A 15,759-nucleotide genomic window follows, 5' to 3' on the forward strand; every position below is an offset into this window, starting at 1 on the left:
GCGCTGCCGGGGGTCAGGAGGCCGGTTCACATCTTGATTCTATTAATAAGAAGCCAAAACTCCACTCATTCGCCTGCAGTTTTCTCTATTTGGCTTCTAAACCACAGGGGCATAAAATAAGCTTTCGATTTTCTAACAACTCTCCTGAGAAGGGGAAGGAGGAGAAAGGGGACTCTCCTTTCTTCTCTAAAGTTGCACAAACTTCACCTGCTTTCATTTCGTAAACAAATACACAGCTCACACCAATCTAAAAAGCTCAAGTGGCCCATTTCCCTCCCCGCTCCCTTGAAATTAATTTGCCAACAACTTTTTGGGGAGGGAAAAACCAGAAAGAGGGAAGAACTTCTGCATACAGCTCTGCACCACCTCTCCACGCTGCCCTCGCAGTCTTAAGAAAGCCAGTTAACAAAAACACAACACAAGCACACAACCAATAGATGTCCAAGAGAAAGACACAACAAGGGAAAAGAATATTTACTTTTCCCTCCCCCAACCCCAATTATTTAGTTCTCCTCTGGCACAGTTCACCTTCTGACACAACATTTTCTCGCTCTTTTGAACTCATCTATTTAAAAACAGTAAGATCTAAAATATCTGCACACCCTATTTCACAATCAACACCTTTTGATAAACTAGGAAATAAAAGAACATCTTGTTACTATAATGCGTAATCCTCCCTTCTAAGAAAAAACACTTGAACCAAATCCAGCTAACATGATCCATTAAGAACAAGTTCATTCTTTCTTAGAGCCCGGTTTGATGATACATGGAGGACTTGAACTTTAAAAACACTCAACAGTATTCCTGATACCTAGATGTTCAAATTACCCACTAAATCATACATTCCTAGGCATGCATCCACTCCTCTGTGAACACACTAGGAAAACGCGCTCATTTCTAATGGGATTGAGATTCAAGACTGGAGAATGGGGAAAGCGCTGAGAACCATCCTTCGCCCCTCACCCGCTGAATTACCAGCCGCATGACCATTCTCAACAAATGGCTTCTCAGAGACTCAGAAACCACAACAAATGTGCAACCCTAGGCCCCAGCTGTGGCAGACAAATGCCAGAAGCAAAGTTCATGACACCTTCTTTTACTATTCACACAGAAGCTTAGACAGGTGTGTGGAACCGTGGCACAATTATCTAAGGACACATACCCTCTTCCCACACGCAAACACTCATGCTTCCACCACACCTCCATTCCAGAAAACCACTAATGCTTACACGACCTCCTAGGTGAAAAATAATTTCAGGTGAATTTAAAACGCATTTTTGCTGACTACTAACAAGGACTGTAAGTTCCTGAAAGGAAAGAATTTCTAAAGCTCAAATCACAAAAAGAGTGGGAAAGCAGAAGAGATGGGCAGCCTCGTGAACACAGGAATAACTGAAGACATGTGAAAGCAAAGGGCCAGGCTTACATTACAGTGCTGAAAAACTGGCTGAAATGCACGATTTGTTCTTCGAGCTACACAAATTCCAATCATAGTCTTTCTAAACTTTCTCTTCTTTTTAAATCAACTTTACTGACATATAATTTGCACACCAAAAGATGCACCCATTTTCAGCACACAGCTAGATAGATGAATTGTGGCAAATGTATACACCAATGTGACCACCACCGTAACTATACAGAACGTTTTCATGTCCCTAGAAAGTTCCCTTATGCCCTTTTTGCAGTCAGTCCTCTACCCCCATGGCCCCCGGTAATCACTGATCTGCTTTTTGTCGCCATGGGCTAGTTTTGCCTTTTCTAGAACTTCATATAAATGAAATCAAACAGCATGTCCTTCTGCATGTTTGACAGTCATCCATGTTTTGTATCAGCGGCTGTTCCTTTTTATTGCTGAGCAGTATTTCCTTTGAATCAAGATACCACAATTTTCCAAACTTTTTTCTAAATAAAAAGGCAGCAATGGTGAACTTTAAAACATGTACATAAAACTCTTTAAGAATACCACTATTTCTTTCTTTCAAAGTAACTGGAACGTACAAGTAACTGAAATGCAGATCTCGGCTTCAGGAACACAAAGTTTTGTTTTGTTTCACCTCCCTACGACAATAACTTGTTCAATCAGATGGAAAGAAAAATGATAACCTGAGATTTTTGTTTACTGCCACCTCGAGATGTTATTTCAAGCTGCTGAAGAACTATGAGGAAAGAACTATGAGGAAACTGTATCCAAGCAAATTTTTATGTGCTGCTTCCTGAATGCCTGACCCAAAAGTGAACTTCAGGGCTACGTTATATTTGGTTCTCATCCTTCTGATTACTCAGAATTTGGGGTTTCAAGCTGACTCCCGAGTGACTTTACCACCAAAAGGGTGTGATGAGACTGCCTCAAGAAGTCCTATGAGGAAAAGAAAAGAAAATATATCACTTAAATTTTGTTCAACCTAACTGCCCAAATCATGAAGCCTACTACTATTTACAGGGGAATACAGTTTGGGAAACACTGTTCTAACAGATATAAAGAACATCCCTCACGTGGTACTTAGCTTCAGGAGGGCTGCCCAGCTGTAATGGGTATGGTTATCCTGAATGTAAATGGACCACCCTTCGCCCCTCACTACTGGGTGCAAAGTTAAATAGAAAAATAGAGGTTCTGAAAGAGCTCCCAGTGAGTCCCAGCTACACCTGGGCTGTGAATGAGAAACTCTAAATGCTCCAGAGGCAAAAGGAACTCTCCTGCCCCCAGGCCCCAGTCCCCACCCATGCCCCAGGCAGGTCTTTATAACAGTCACAAAGGCAAGCAGCAACTTATTCTAAAGGAAAGGCCTGGAGTGAGAATTCAGTTTCCCGCCGGCTCTGCCTAACCCACTAGCTGGGTGCTCTGTGCCCACCCCAAGTCGCAGGCCTCCGTTTATTCTATCGAATGAGGAGGCCGGCCTAGAATGAGCGCTAATACTCTCTCCAGTCTGAAAGCAGTAATGTGAGTCTCATAAAAGAGCCAAAATAACGCCAAGAGCAAAATGAGAAAAGGCTGCACATTTTTTGAACCACGATAGAATTTGTGAACATGGCATCCAAAATTTTGACAGAAACATCAGCCTCAATTCTCTATCCATAATCCTTGGCCAATATAGTCTGTAAATAAGTACTTTTATTTTGTCTATCCATTACCTCTTTCCTTTCCTCTAATTAAAGTATTTTTTTTTTAATCTTTATTGGAGTATAGCTGCTTTACAATGTTGTGTTAGTTTCTACTGTACAGCAAAGTGACTCAGCTATACGTATACGTGTATCCCCTCTTTTTTGGATTTCCTTCCCATTCAGGTCACCACAGAGCACCGAGAAAGTTATTACCCTGTCCTCCTCCTGCTCTGCAAGTTCACAGCCGCTGACGCTGAGGAGCCTGCGCGGGGGCTAGACTGCAGGGGAGTGGGCGTGGGGTCTGCTCTGGAATCTGGAAAAGGGTATGTAGCTGGGGAAAAAAGCCTGCACTCGAAGAACAAAAGCCTGCCTCGAGGATGGAGCGCTTTCCAAGACAGTCAGGAATGGCAGGGCTGAGCGTGCTGGCAGGAGCTTTTGTGCAGGCGTGCGGTCCTTCTTAGTACTCCATGTCCCAGCACCAAGAGGAAGTAAACAAGGACCCGGCTCAGGCATGCGTCTGTGTGGCCCAGGGCGGCCAAGGCCTGACTGGTCAAGACTCCCGACCCTCAGGCAGGGGCGCTGACGTCACGGAGCTCCAAAATATGGGCTGTGTGTGCCCAGGAAAAATTACAAAGGCCAGCTTAAATACAGCCTATATTTCTCTCCACCACTCAGATTTTCTTTCTTCAAAAACAGTAATTTTCTGAAGAAGTTCAGCAAAGCGGGAACATGGCAAGCGGCTACATGTGGAGTGGCCCACAGGAATGGTGCCAGGCACTGCGCACGGTGCCACCCCCTCCTTCTCCTCAAAACGCGCCCCGATCAAACCACCCCACCCCACGGGACCAAAAACATTGTTGGCTCTTTTGTCTTAGGAATGATCCTCAGGGATTTCAAGTTTTAACTATTCTACTGCGGAACCTACAACACTATGTTTACCTAAAAAATGTTAAGGAACTAAGATACTGTCATGACTTCCCATCAAAAACTGTCAGCATCCCTTCAAGCTTTTTCATTTTCCAGTCACACCAGAGCAAACTCCCTTTCTTTCTTCCACCTAGGCGCAGAAAATCACCCCAGCCGGGCAGAAAGCACCCCGCGGAGGCTTCGAGCGCAAGCATAAGGCGCCATGGAGCTGGCTTGTTTCCCCAGCCCAGACCGCTGCCTCCCCGCCAGCAGGACGCTTCATCTCCACCCACCACAAGGACAGTCTCCGTGTGCCCTGACGTTCTAGTCTCTTCTTCGCCTCTGCCTCTTAGGGCGGGGGAAAGCGGGAGGCCGGGGGGTATAAAGCAGCAGCAGTGCTGACCACAGGCAAGAAGGGAAAACTGGGTCTGGGTCTGTGCATGCACATCTCATTTTGTATAACAAATGCATTCTTGTAAAGTTGACTCTAACTGCATTTCTGAAATCTGATTTTTTTTAATGTAACAGCTGATTAAATAAATGTAATTGTACAACAACCTCAGTTATGTGGGGTTTTAATTTTTTTTTTTGTAAATCTTAAGTTTTCATACAGTCCAGCTTAAAAAAATACTATGATATCCAGTCCATGGTCCATGCCGATGAATCAGCACACTTGCAAAAAGAGTAAGCCCAAACGAGGGGAAAAAGTGAATGGAATTTTTTTTAAATGTACAGTTCAAAAGCAATTTAACTACTTAACTCACACCTATCATCTCTACCTTTGTTGAATTTATCAAAAGATGATGACACAAAACGTTCTTAAATGAGGTCACAGGCAATGCAGCTGGTTAGCAGATTGTCACAAGAACTTAAAAGCTTTTAACTCTGTTAAAGTAGCCTTAAAAAGTATCTTCACTTTTAAATGGAACCTTACACTTAGGAGACAGGTCCCTTTGGCCCTACTGCAAACAGGGTAACAGGACAGACAGCTAGACCGGTGAAAAGCTAGAGCAGGGAAGAGAAGGCGAAGCCCTTCTCCAGCCTGTATCCCAGTTAGTATTACTAGTTTGGAAACACTGGTCTGAGTCATCTCCTAGTGCAGGAATCCTTAAGTTTTCTATAAAAATATCTCTGTGTTCTATGACTGAACGAAACAGGGGTGGGCAAAAAGAAAGTTCCAGGTTCCAGAACCCAATGTACCATCAGGCAAGTCGACTAAGTTCAGATAACCTCAGAGAGAAATTAAACGTTTCATCAAGGGTTTCTGATGACAATGCAAAAGCAGGACAGCACACTGTACTTTCAACAATGCCTTGTCTGTTCGCAGGAACATGGATTGGCCCAAAATGGAGGGGAGGAAAAACAAGGACAGCACCGAGCCCCAGCTTTCACTTCAAAGGCAAGCTGCGGAACTTGTGTGTGTGTGTGTCTGTGTGTACAAACGTATACATTTTTGTAAGAATCAGCATGATACGTGCACCGCCAGTGGGCACACAGAGCCCCGGGTGCCGCCTGGCGCCCCACCCCCCTCAACCCCTGTATCTGCCGCCTTTCCCTGGAACTAACTCACTCCCTTGAGCAGTTCTGGGACCAACTTTGCCCAGAGAGAAGCAGTCTCAGGATCCCTTCATCTGTCACCCGGAGGCTTATTCCAGCCCTGAGCAACTGTTCTAAATAACAGGGACCTCTGACAGAGAAGGGAGAGCCAGGAGGCGGAGGGGGCAGACTGGGCCTGCACTCACTGCCGCTCAGGAGCCAGACTGGGTGCACCAAACGCACACTGAACAAATCTGGGGCCAGACCCAGCTCTGAGCTTCAGTTTCTTCAGCAACTAAAAAAGGAATCATCTTCTCTTCAGGTTCATCACGAGGACAGTCCTCAATGAACTTGAACATGCTTTCCTTGCCGATTCCCTGGTCCCTTCCCTGAGGCCTGCGTCCTGACAACCAGTCTGGTCTCACAGCCCAGGTCCTGCCAGAGGCTAGACTCCACCAACTGTTCCCCGGCATTCCCCTTCTGCTAAGTCCCTGGACTTCTTCTTGGTCGATGCAATCCCCTATACTGAGACATCTGCCTTCAGCCTGCCTCTTCTCACTCCTCAGTCTTCCCACCAGCCTCAGTTTCCCGTCCTGGGCTACTCCAAGGACTTTCCCAAAGAACCTGAACCATACGGCTTCGTCTGTAAGTCCTAGTCACTCCCGAAGTCTGGATCCACACACACCCAACCAAACTCCTGGTATGTCAGAACCGGATTTACCAGGCTAGACAGACAGACACACAAATACACCAGTGAGGAGAGAACACTCAAAACAAATGGACTGGCTCATTACCTTTGAGAACTAAGTTTCAAATAGGAGAATGTCACCTATTAGATCAGTGTTCTCTTTATGACATCCTTAGGGAAAAAAGTTCCTCAGTAACAGGAAAAAGCCATGCTTCTTCTGTGAAACGGATCTGTTTTTATTTAAAGGCAATTACAAATTTGGAAGCTGATCTTAAGTCCCTTTTCTTTTCAGCTGCTGTGAAACTCAAGAGCCACATGTGTGGCCTAACCGGCACCTGTCAACTACTATCTCATCCTTTGCCCTCAGGTTTCAGCCTTTTCACACTGCATATGTCTTTCTAAGTTGCCACTGTGGTATAAGAGGAGCATAAACAAACTTAAATTTGAAATTAACACCTTTAGGGAAACGTGGTCTTTGCTCTTCCGTAGGCTTGAGTCCACCCGGGAAACGGCAGATCTATGTTGGTTTTTAGACCAACAATAATAAGGCAAGGAGCCTGCTGAGAATGTGGGATGGGAATGAGGTGGAAGCAAACTTAGGCCTGTGCCCCTCAGTTCTCTCCCATGTACCCCTAAAGGATGCATGAGGGCAGCGGCCAGAATAAGGGACATGGATGCCTGGGGCAGCACACTCCATCGCTCTGTGCAAGCCTACTCGGGATGATACCAAATCAAATGCGTATTTAAAGCAGTTTAGATTTTCATTTGGCTAAAACCAAGGAGACTGTAGACTAACAGAATAATAAACAATAACGATAGCTTTTCCTAAGTCGCCCTTAGAAGCACTCTAATGGGAGGTGAAAGGCATCTCTAAATCGGGGGAGAACAGGTGGCACACCTTGCAGAGGCTCTCAGCTGACTTGGGAAAAAGAGCGCAGCCATACCCTGCTGAAGTGCTAAGTGCAGAGGGCCCTCCCGGAGAGTGAGGGAGTCATGGATGCACTGCCAGCTGGGCTCCAAACTCAACAGTCAGCAGCCGGTCCCCAGGTCAAGTGACCCGTGAACCCCGACCCACTGTGAGATCTATCGGGCTTGCATGTAGGCACCTTCAGCAGAATTCAAACTCCAGGTGGGAAATCTTCACTCCAGAGGACTGGGAAAATAAAACGGCAAAGATTCTTCATGGTCTGGAAACTCTGGAGACAGCAATGCTTGGGGGCAAAGCCAAGAGTCAAAGCCATCGGGATCGTGAATTCAACTTCTCATTTCAAAAGGGACAGCTCTATGACCCTGTGCAGGCTACCAAGTTTCTATTTCATTGCTATGAAACAGAGTAAGATTCCTGCCTTTTACCTCCCATTAGAGTGCTTCTGAGGCTATTCAGGGCTTCTTAGGAAAAGCTATCATTATTATTATTCTATTAGTCTACAGCCTCCTAGGTTTTAGCCAAATGAAAATCTAAACCACTTTTAAGTACACATTGGACTCAGTATCAGCCAAAATTGGCTCTGCATCCTAGTAAATGCAAGTTTCCAGATGGCAAGATTCTAGGTGAAATCATCAAAAGACTACATAAGTGCCACATATTATTATGTGCCTTCCACTCATTAATTCACCCGACACTCTGCATGGTAGGGATGAGCCAAGCTATCTCCTTTACAAAAAGCAGACTCAGTGTTTTTTCACAGCTACACAAACAGCCAAGCCAAAATGAAAGGAAGGACAACTCCCTCCTCCCCGTACCCTGCAATCTATCAAGCGGGGTCTGTGTTTTATCACTTCTCCTTGAGGGTTGCAAAAGTTCTGCAAGGAATTCTTTGATTACTGTAATACTTTCATCAACAAAAGAAAGTGAACTCCAGCAACACACTGTACTGTCAGAAGTGTCATTATCAGAGGTGAAAATAATGAAGGATGGGCAGAAATACATGCCAGGATGCACAGCTCAGCAAGACTTCCCTTCTTTCCAGGCAAGATAGACGCTGGGCCCACAGCGGGCTTCCTCAGTGCAGCCTCCAAAGAAAAGGGGCAACATTCTGTGCACATCCCTATCATTCAGTACACTGTATACTCATAAAGGCAATGCCCACTTCTTGGTCTTCCACGCATCACCACGTTGGCTGAGTGAAAGCAGATGAATAATCGTGGCTGTGACCCAGGCAGCACATTCCCATTGTCCTGTCCCTAAATGACCATGTCACGTGAGCCCTGGGGTAAGACCCAGACCCTGGCCCAAGCTATAGAAGCTAGCACCACTGCCAGCAACCTGCTGGGGAGGGACCAGAGCTTCCAACAATTTGTGTGACTAAAAAAAATTATGTTCACGTAAGTTTTATTCAGATAATTTGCTGTATTTTTAGTTCACCTTTAAGGCACATGTAGATTAATTCACCACCACATTAGAAATCCCATTTGCTACAAACCTGTCAATAATCAGTACTGAGTCTGAAAGTTCCTGGTAACATTAAAAGTGACTAGAAGTGGCACTTTTGCTCTCAAGGCCAAAGCCAAAGAAACTGCTTGTTCCAAAGACTACCAAATTTCTCCAATGCCTACAATAGAGCTTAGCATTATCCATCAGACTTTAATAGTTACAGAAAGCTGCTTTGGGGGCTTAATTCTCAATAAAAGATATCCAAGTCTACTCAGTAGCATGCAACGTATGGGCCGCTCAGCATTAGGACTGATGGAACCGTGAGCTTCCCTTGCAGCAAACCGCTGCCAGTTAAAGCCACTGTTCCAGCTAACTGTGCCCACTCCTCTGGCACAAAGTAACGAATTCTTGGAAACACTGCATGCAGTGGAACTCTCTCCCAAAGTCACAGGCCTCCAAGTTACAACCGCTTAAGAAAACTCAGGCCCCGTAACTCCTGATTATAGGGCTGCCACCAGGCAGTCATTCTTCAAGGTCCGGAGGTTTATAAGGCAGCATTTGGGCTGCCTGCAGGTCTCCCACAGGTGCCTTTCCACAGAATGCCTTCACACTGGCCACAGTGAAATAAAACACCTTGTTCCTCCCTAGAGAGTAATGCAGGGCTGTCTGAACTGAGGAACCTGTCCAGGCAGGTACCGGCAGGTGCACAGACCCTCGTGAGACGGTGCAGAGGGCTGTCCTCTGGAAAAGTGACTGTGGTGACTACTGAGGCAGCGCACGACTAAGGGTAGCCTCCCTGTGTGCTTCACATCTCTCATCCTCAATTTCCTCACCCAGAAAATAAAGGGATAAGTCAGACGACATCCAAGGCATTCAGTTCCAGAACTCAGAGGTTCCGTCATCAATTCAGCATTAATTTGCTTCTCGGATTAGTCCTCCCCTAGAAAATCCCTAAGGAACCAGGGCCCGGGTGAGATGAACGGGGGAATGTTAGGTACCTACAGTGGGGCTGCCAAGAAGGGTGGGCTCGCTACTAAGAGTCAGGAGTACTGGGCTGGCAGATACACCTCACACAGGTGGTGAATAACAGTTCGAGGGGTGGTTTGATCTACTGCACTGCTTTTTGGGGATCAGACGTGGCTTTCCTATCTTAACATCCAGGAAGAAGGGAAAAAGAGAATATCAAAAGTCTGCCCTGAAAACTGTCTCTTCAGAAAAGAAATAACCCCACTCCTTAACATCTTCTGAAGGAGTCACTCATCATCTGCACAACAAAAACCTAACTGGAAGGTATGAAGTTAAATAGGATAAATGCATTATCTCACGAACACCTCATGTATTTTCTTTTAGGTCTCTTAGGACATCTCTGTTTACATGCAGAATGCAAAATTTTCATTTTTAAAAATTCCAACCTCTTTCAAAAATATTACTAGTCAAACGACTAAGAAAAGAGATGTTTCTGAGTTCTTCCAACTAGATACAATGACTTCCACATGACTTCTGGGATGAAAAAGCATCTCCCACCAGCACACGGGGCTGGGTGCTGTGGCCTTCTTAGCACACGCTTCCCCATCACTTCCACTCACCAGGACACGTCACAGCCTGCTGGGCCTGCCCCTCACATCTGGAAAACAAGGTGTTTAGGATGAGCCCTATATTTAACCTAAATGAAGCTGGTAGGCACTCGCTTCCGTGGCTAGGGAATAAACGGCGTACGCCAAACCAACAAAGAAAGAAAGAAAGGCGGTATCTCCTTTTTCCTCCGGGAGTGAAGAGTGCAAGGAACATCACTTACGTCTGCTTTGCAGCCTGGAGAGAACAGGCAGTTCAGAGAGTCCCATCCCGAAGAATAATTACACTTCACAGGAGTGCAAGTCTTAAAAGGCTTCTGCATTCACTGTGGGTGCTTGTCTACAACCACACACTCAAGTCTGTTCTTCCTGGGTTCCGAAAGAGCGACCAGCCAGGTATAACGCAACTGCCTCATCTTTATCAGAGATCATGCAAACTCCCCTCCTTCCTCTCTTAAACCAAAATAAGAGATATGGTAGGAAAGAAGAGCCCAGTGAGGTCTCAGGCAGTTTTATGAAATCAAAATCCCTAAAGCTGGGATTAATTATTGATTTTGGAGTTTATTTAGTCAAAGTAGAGGCATGCTGATAGAGGTATCCCACCTCTATCACTTTCCAAGTGTATGGCCTTGGCTAAGTTACAAAGCCACCCCGTACCTCAGTCTCCCCATCTGTAAAGAAGAGCTGATTAAGCATAAAGCCCACAGCAGTGCGTGGCCCATAATAACTGTTCAATTAACAGTAGCTTTTAGTTACAGCCATGAAAATGATAGGTCAACCTAAGGTTGTGACTGCACACAGCACACCCATTCGCACCAATGCAGCTTTAACATACAACTGTTTTTGCCCTTTTTGTGGGGAGGGGATAAAAGCTTTCTAACTTCAACTACAACCTTCCCCGTAGAAGTCAGGGCTCGGGGACCTTATCCTCAAAACCAAAGGCCTCCTCTACAGCCTCCCAGAGGGGATTTCTGAAGAGAGGTCGAGCAGATTGATGTCCCTGATTTCCATCTTCAGTTCTGGGCCATAGGAGCTGAGGACTCAGATCCCTCTGATCCTTGGGCTGGGAGCCAAGCCTTCTACACGGCTGCCAGGCAAGCTTTTTCTTATGAGCCAGATTGTTCCTTAAGGCCCTTTACTCCTCTGTAAATGCATCCTTAATGGCAGAATTTTTTCCAACATACACCACCACCACCCCATCCCCCAGACATGCAAGCAGCAGCCCATCCTTTAGGAAAACCAAAATGGAAGTGAACTAACATGTGTGCATTTCCTCTGTGAGCAGTGGCTGCTTTGGGAAGCATCCCACCGTCGCAAGCGCTGAAGTTCCCACCAGCTGACTGACTTCTGACTTCTTTGAAAGGCCTGCGCCCTCCCGGAGCCCAGTTTCGAATTCTGCTCACAGCGCTAAGGTCACCGTATTTCGGACTCTCCTCCAAACTCTGGCTCCAGACGTGAAGTCTCCCAATGCAGCTTTCCCCACCACTGCGCGAACCTTCTGATGTTCCAGCACTTGGGCCTGCCTTCTTGCTCCTTCCCAAGACTCTTGGTGAATCTGAGGAGACTAACTTGCCTGCCCTCCCCATTCCCAAGAAGAAAACCCAGATTCCTGTCCCTCTGAAGTTCAGCACCCAAGCTACGTCATCTCGGATAGAGCTTCATGGAGGAAAAGGTATTGCTAACAGCAGAAGAATTCGTAATCCAAACTTAAGTGTCAGATATAAGAGCATTTATGAATCTCAGGCAACATTCTGAAGCAGCTGCTAGGAGGTCCTGAAATGAACTTCCAAGACCCGGCCAACCGACTGTTCTTGCACTATTTATATTCCTAAAGCCATCAGCTGTGTTTGATATGGGTGATCATGAGGCCCTGTTTAATGGACTCCAGAATCCGGGGATACTGACAAGCTACAGTAAGTTGTTTTTTGCTCTTTACCTGGCTTCACCTCGTGGTGGGAGAGGCCGTGTGTCCTGCAGGACTCTGGGCCAAGACTCTGGCACCTCCTCACCAGTGCCTCGCCTCGACCTCGGCACGAAAGCAGCATCACCTTCCCCTTCACTTCACTCGCCCTCTCACACTGATTACACCCAGCACATTTTAATCTTATCTCTCTCCCACATGTCCCACGCCTGTCTGTGGGTGAGTCAGGCGACTGACTACTCCCCCTGTCCGACGCTGGTCTTAAACTAGGAACATTCCCCAAAGACCAAAACAAACAAGTACGGGGAAAAGATCACAAAACAATAAGAATCCAACCTAAACACGAGTCCTGTGAACACAGTACACACACCAGGATGAACACGTGGCTTCCTCTGTGCACCTGAGTGCATCGTCTATTATTGTTGTCTGGGGGAGGGGGGAGGTCGGTGCCCCTGACTGCACAGAAAGCTACACAGCAACAAGGATCTGTGCAAAGTCTATTCTAGGGCTGAGAACTCTGTTACATCTCCACAGATACCACTGCAAGCTCTCTGTTCATCTCTTCCTACTCTTATCAGGCCTCTGAAATCAAGATGGCACGAAAAATTTGATTTTTGACTCCTAATCTGCACCCAGCAGAATTCTGGACTTAGCAAATGACTAAAAGCAGTGGTTCTCAAACTTCAGCTTGCGGCAGAATTACCCGGAGACCTTGTGACAGTACAGATTGCTGGGTCCAGACTTTCTGATTCAATATGTTTGGGGTGAGCCCAAGAATCTGAATTTCCAACAGGTTCCTAGGTGATGCTGCTGGTGTGGAGACCATGCTTTGAGAAGCACTAGCTTAATGGATCAGAACATGGTAGAACCCTCTATTATATCAGATTAGGTTGCACAAAAGAGTGAGTTTCTGTGTCTCAGATTTCAAGAAACGTACAATGACTCGAAATAGCACTGTCTCTTCTTAGGAATGCCTGAAAACTTCAAAATTAGTTAACTAAGGTCCAGTGGAGACTAGAAAAATGAGTGGGGGCTGGAAAATTTTAAAGACACCACATTCATTTACACAAAAGAAAGTAGAGAGGAAATCCTAGTTAAACACAGTTTATTAAATAACGATGCCCGTGTCTTAGAAGCCAACTGTTCTCTTAGATCCCAATTTCATAGTGCTCCTTCCTTTTTATATGGAGCTTCCAGGGAGCAAAGTCTACCTTGTAATCTCCCTATGGAGAATAGGGTGGAAATAGGCCTAAAAGTCATTACTAAATTGGTTGATAACTTCCACAGCCAAAATCTCTCGCTTTTCTAAGACAGCGTTCTCAACCCTAACTACATTGTAACTACGTGGCAGCTTTAAAAAATATAGAAGCCCAGGCTCCATACCTAGAGGTTCTGACCTAATTGGTTTTGGATGGGACCTCGACACTGATGTTTTCCAAAGCTTCCCCGTGATTCTCAAATACGGCCAAGATTGAAAACCACTGATGCAGGAGGAAGTTCACAGAGAAATAATGGGTGATGGGAAAGAAAGAAGAAGGGCAGTAAGACCTCTTTAGATAATGTCTAATGAGACAAAACAAGAAAGAATGGGAAAGTAGCTGGGAACGACTAGGACAAGTAAAACTGAGGCTCTTAGATTCTGAGACTATCTAAGGATCAACCCAACACTGGCAGTCTTAGGTTCAAAAATCAGAAACAGCTAGATAATCAAGGAAGTACCCTCAACTGCCAAAGACATGGCAACAGTCCAAAGGACATATCAGGAAACCTTTTTTAAAACGGTACTATTTTTTTCAGAAGAGTTAATAACTAGGAACTTGAGGCAAAGAGCTTTTAATGTCTCACAAACAAATCCTCTAAACGTTCAACTTTGAAATCATGCTCCGGAAAAACAATAAAATGTATCCTTGAGCAAAGTTAAATGTTTTTCTTTTCCAAAGGGGAGGCAAGAGGGAAGAGACTGCAGCAGTAACTCTCAGAGCCCTTGGTAATTGAACTTATCTCCCCAGTAACCACACTGACAAGTGAGTTTTCAAAGTTGTAAAATCATGTGATGCAGATGATAAAACCAAGATAGAGTTATTTTCTTCTCTTCCTTCTTGACTAAGCACAGATGCATGAGGTAACAAGCCGGAAAAGATATCTGAAAGCTTTATGATCCTTTTTAGGGCAGAATGATGAACACAAAACAGACAGTAGAAGAATGCAGTGTTGGTGGTCAGTGGACAGAGCAGGGAACCTCAGCGCAGGTAACGCAGACAGACGTCAGGTGAAAATTATCTTTGCTCACAACAGGACAAACACTGGGAGCCCAGAGAGAAAAACCAGATGTTATCCCACTGCGCTAGCAGTTAAAACTATCCATCAATTTAAAGACTTTGATGTGATTAGAAAACCAAGATGTGGGAAAATCTGCATCTTAAAAATGAGAATAGTAATTTTTGATAAAAACATTCACTTGTTAAAATCAATTTGGAAGATGGTAGCTTTCACTAACACCTTAAGTTAACTTTCCTAATTTGACACATGGTACTTCACTTAATTCAGTACTGACTGCCCACAAATTAACTTGAAGCTTTCCCTGATTTTATGAGACTATCAGAATAAACCTCTCCCTTCTCCCAAAGAACACCTACTAAAAGATGCCTACAATCGGATGCCAGGGAATTCCCTGGCGGTCCAGTGGTTAGGACTCCACACTTCCACTGCCAAGGGCCCGGGTTCAATCCCTGGTTGGGGAACTAAGACCCAGCAAGCCATGCAGCGCGGCCAAAATGTATCGGATGCTAAATTTCACCTTGGCAACTAACATGAAGGTTGAATGTGGTAAAGCCTAACATATGGCCCAGATCACCTAGACTCTCAGCCTGAAAAAGAAGGATCTTTCTTGGAAAGGAAGGGCACTAAATAGGACTGATTTAGATAATTCAGTTCAGCGGAGGACATGCATCTATTCAAACAGAAGGCTGTACGCTTATCTGTATTGGACAGGGTTGTAGATAGAAGGCCTGATCGAGGTCACTAATTTCAAGAAACAGTATACTAGCTCACCTAGGAAGCTATCTATCAGGAGCTAAAGAGCCCAAGTGTGCTAAAGCAAGCACGCTCACACCCATGTCAGCTGGAAGACAACTTTAAAAGAATCAGGCCCACAACATTTCCAAGGCACACTCCGGGTTTCTCAGGGTTACACAAATGATGCACCCCAAGTAACTGATCATTGTTCTTTTTTTTTAATTAATTAATTTCTATTGGAGTATAGTTGCTTTACAGTGTTGTGTTGGTTTCTGCTGCACAGCAAAGTGAATCAGCTATATGTATACATATATCACCTCTTTTTTGGATTTCCTTCCCATTTAGGTCACCACAGAGCATTGAGTACAATTCTCTGTGCTATACAGCAGGTTCTCATTAGTTAGCTATTTTATACATAGTAGTGTATATATATGATCACTGTTCTTTTAAAGAAATTCAGGAGAATGCTTGGACTCAGAGTTTCAATTTTTTACTTTTTAAAAAAAATTACCTTGCTTAAAATGTACTCTATAGGCCACTGTTCATTTACAATGATAGGTATATTCATAAATGGCAAACTGATGCTGTTAATGGGACTATTCTGACAAATAACTAGTGAATAATGGTATGTCCCTTCTCATCCTACCGC

The 15,759-nt window shown here is 45.0% G+C and overlaps 1 protein-coding gene across 1 annotated transcript in view; it reads right to left on the minus strand.

The window, feature by feature from the left end:
• FOXO3 (forkhead box O3) overlaps window positions 1–15,759 on the minus strand; it is a 119,692-nt gene that overhangs the window by 88,369 nt on the left and 15,564 nt on the right.

Source organism: Pseudorca crassidens, chromosome 13 (assembly GCF_039906515.1).
Source record: "Pseudorca crassidens isolate mPseCra1 chromosome 13, mPseCra1.hap1, whole genome shotgun sequence".
Classification (NCBI taxonomy): Eukaryota; Metazoa; Chordata; class Mammalia; order Artiodactyla; family Delphinidae; genus Pseudorca; species Pseudorca crassidens.